The sequence below is a fragment of the Chrysochloris asiatica genome, unplaced genomic scaffold, assembly GCF_000296735.1.
Source record: "Chrysochloris asiatica unplaced genomic scaffold, ChrAsi1.0 scaffold00328, whole genome shotgun sequence".
Lineage (NCBI taxonomy): Eukaryota > Metazoa > Chordata > Mammalia > Afrosoricida > Chrysochloridae > Chrysochloris > Chrysochloris asiatica.
Window position 1 is genome coordinate 888,531 of NW_006408846.1, and position 2,910 is coordinate 891,440.

Consider the following 2,910-nt stretch of genomic DNA (forward strand, 5'->3'; position numbering starts at 1 on the left):
TGGTGAAGTCTTTTGATGCACATAAATTTTTAATTTTTAGTATGTCCCACTCATCTATTTTATCTACTTTTGTTTGTGTGGTTTTCAAAATGTTTTGTAGTCTGTGTATTCCCTGAATCAGTGCCCTCACATTTGTCCCGATTTTTTCATTGATGGCCTTCATAATTCTGGGATTCACATTTAGGTCCATTATTTTTTATAAATTCAAAATTTGAGACTTTTTCTTTCAATCCTAGTAATCTTCGTTTCCTCTCATCCTCTCAAATGAGTTAATTCTGGAAGACATGGGGTCCACATGATTTGGAATCCACTCTATGGGAACATCATTATTATTATGGTGATGATTTTACTCAATTACAAATCCAAAGAGTTCATATGCTATAAAAATTATGCAAATCAGGCACCTGCATTTTGATGATCAGTTAAAGAGTTGGGAAACCTATTAATCTTTTATTTTTTAAAAATCCTTATCAACAACTATATTATCAATTTAAATCTTAATGTATATTATTTGTTTAAAATCTCACAATGATATTCTGATGTAGAAACTGTTACCTATTTTTATAATCAGTTACAGTTTCAGAGCGAATAAGTAGTTTTCATGCCACTTATTATACTACAACAATAGCTAAGTTATGGAACTTATGGATTTATATCCAGAGCTCTTTAATTTCTATAACACTACTACTTTTGCTAAAGGAGCACTGGTAGCGTAGTGGTTACAAATTGGGCTGTGAACAAGGTCAGCAGTTCAAAACTACCAGCTGTTCCACAGGAGAAAGATGAGGCTTTCTATTCCCGTAAAGATTTACAGCCTCGGAAACCCTGTATAGGGTTGCTATGAGTCAGAACCGACTCCACGACACTTAACAACAACTAAGAACAGAAGAGTTATTGACTATCTGAATAATGTATCAAGGAAGACATGGACTTTGGTAGTCTTGCCTTGGCCACTTGGTGGAGCCTTATGACCTTCTCTATATTCTCTTGTTGTCACAATACACCAAGACAGAGAAAAACCAGCTCAACCTTTACAAAAGTACATATACGTATGAGGAAACTTTAGGTGAAATCTTTTAAAGAATAAATAGATCTACCATATCTATTTGTAGCAAGCTGTAAATTCAAAACAAGACTCAGATCCCCAACATCAAGGATCATTTATGCCCCAAAGTAAAATTGGATTTTATTCTGCTGGTCTTTCTCATTATTATGTTGTTGTTGTTGTTAAGTGCCATCGAGTCAGTTCCAACCCATAGCGACCCTGTACAGGGTTTCCGAGGGTGTAAATCTTTACGGGAGTAGAAAGCCTCATCTTTCTCCCGCAGAGCAGCTGGTAGTTTCAAACTGCTGACCCTAAGGTTCACAGCCTGATTCGTAACCACTACGCTACCAGAGCTCCTTATTCTCATTATTATAGCTCCTATCAAATAGGCAAAGGTACTAATGTTAATTATTTAACATTTGCCTATTTGATACTTAGAACTACTTAGAATTTTATGTTAAATAATAAATTCAAAGACCATAGTAATGACTACTAGGTAACTTCATAGACCAACTGTAAGTTGGTCTTACAGTTCATAAGCCCCTACTCTAACAGAGGATCATGATGAAAATTCAGATCTGGGGTATCAGTATCAATTTAAACCTGTATTCTACCATCCTAGAAATGTGTGTGTTACATTATCTTTCAGTCATTCAATTAAACAGGATGAGTACACTTGTAATGTTATGGGGAAACATCATTTATTGGTATTGAAGAGGTTTTCCTTCTGATGACCTGTCTTCTCTTTCAATAATTAGATTCTGGGTCAAAAACTGACATTATTAAAACCACCTAAATTTTTAATTAGTAAATAATATTTAAAAATAAAAGTAATAAATACTTAAAACTCATCAATTCCAGTTTATTTTATCACATTTTACTATTGTCTATGCTCTAGATTGTTTACATCTATTTTATCCATATAGTGGAAATGTCTGATAATGGTTCATCCTTCCCAATGTTTTATTCATCAATGTCACCTTTGTCAACTTAGTAACTTGAAATCAGCCATGGGGTAGCAATGACACCACAGAAATCAGTAAATTATACAAACTAGGTATTTTCTTTACTTTAGTGTCAAATTTAAAGACTAGCATACAAGTGGAAGCCTCTATAGCTACCCATTTTACCTCCAGGAACATTGAGTTCTATTTGACCTTTCCATAGCTTTCTGTGGGTCAGCAGTCCTAGCTTCCACTCCAAATGCAAACTTAATTATAATTGTTCCCACCTTAATTCTCACAGGTGAGCTCTGCCACTTGGCTTCATCATTACTAAAGCTATCTGTAAATTAACTTCTGTGAGAACATCTGCCATCATCCTTGGCCAACATAGGAGTGTCCTATTGGCCTTCTCATTGATACTACTGTCAAACTGAGGTCTCTTCTTTCATCATAATTGTCTTTTCCTCTATACCACAGTCATTCTATGCAGTTTTCTTCTATTATATCCATCAATAGTAAAATATGAATATTAATTCAATAATTCATTCTTTTATACAATTTAATTGATTTAGTAAGCATTTATTAACACCTATATAAAGAGCTCTGGTAGCGCAGAGGTTACTAATTGGGCTGCTAATCTCAAGGTCAGCAGTTTGAAATTACCAGCTGTTCTGCAGGAGAAAGATGATGCTTTCTGCTCCCGTAAAGATTTATAGCCTTGGAAACTCTGTGCAAGGTCACTATGAGTCGGAACCGACTCCACAGCACATAACAACAGCAACAACAACATATAAGGAATAAATATATCAGTTTGAGGGCTAACGGGCACCTGACCCAAGTCACACATGGTATTTTCAAAGGTCTCATATGCATTATGAAAGTCAGACAATGAATAAGGAAGACTATAGAAGAGTCAATGCA